This window comes from Bison bison, unplaced genomic scaffold, assembly GCF_000754665.1.
Source record: "Bison bison bison isolate TAMUID 2011002044 unplaced genomic scaffold, Bison_UMD1.0 scf7180017864527, whole genome shotgun sequence".
Lineage (NCBI taxonomy): Eukaryota > Metazoa > Chordata > Mammalia > Artiodactyla > Bovidae > Bison > Bison bison.
The window spans coordinates 8587618-8588752 of NW_011495078.1; positions in this window are offsets into that span (position 1 = coordinate 8587618).

The window sequence follows — 1135 nt, forward strand, 5'->3', positions numbered from 1 at the left end:
GGGGCACCCAGCGCTGGCTGTTCTCGTCTTTACTCAGGGGTCGGGCTCGCAAACCCTCACGGCTCTCCCAAACCTTTGGTGGACTCTTCACCGTTTTTCCTCGCGCAGGCATTTCCCCTGATAGCATCTTTGCTCCTTGAAGCCAGGCTTGGCATCAGCTTCTCGGAGGATGCGGATTACAGCAGCTCACACCAGAGAAAAGGTGATTCAGATGCTTCAGACTTGAGCACTGCCGCCCCCCTGAGGCAAAGGCCGTCCTTGCCTCGCATAACAGGCCCACTGCCTGGACAATCTCCAGGGCACAGCCGGATGGACCAACGTGCTCCTCTAAGTTTAAGGCCCAGGTCTGCGCTTAGCTGTAAAGGAGGCTGGGAGATTAAGTTCTGACTTCTTGCATGGGCAGGCAGGACTGATAATGTGGGAAATTCTATAACCATAGCAAGGCCGTTCCAAAGATGCCTCAGTTCAAAAGATTTGTTCATCATACCGAACGTTCACTATACCAACATATAAATAATATCTATTCGTTTAGTCTTAAGACTTATATGAGTCTAAATACTTTAAGTGATACTTGCCATCCTCTCTATTTCTGTTCTTTCTACTTCCGAACTCAATTAAACTATGTAACACAGGTCCAGCTCCAAGAAACTTCAATACGAGAAATAATAAACTAGATAATTTGGATCAAGACTCCTACTGAGAATATTGAGGGAAATCTGGATGACATATGAAAAGTACTTGCTTGTAGGCCTCCTAGGGCTAGCAGTAGGGTGAAGAATTTCTGGAGTAGATATAAACCCAGAGCCTGGAGCTGAACATTTAGTACAGTTTTGCCTTTCAGGGCAAAGGGAAGTGGGGAGAAAAATCCTGGAAAAATTGAAAAGGTGAAGATCATGTGCCTGTGGGGTAGGCCATGTCAGAGGGCCGTTCATGTCTCCCCCGCGCAGAAATTAGCACTGGGAGGTGGATGTGAGCTGCTGAAGCTGAAACTCCAATACTCTGGCCACCCGATGCGAAGAGCTGACTTATCGGAAAAGACCCTGATGCTGGGAAAGACTGAAGGCAGGAGGAGAAGGAGACAACAGAGGATGAGATGGTTGAATGGCATCACCGACTCAATGGACATGAGTTTGAG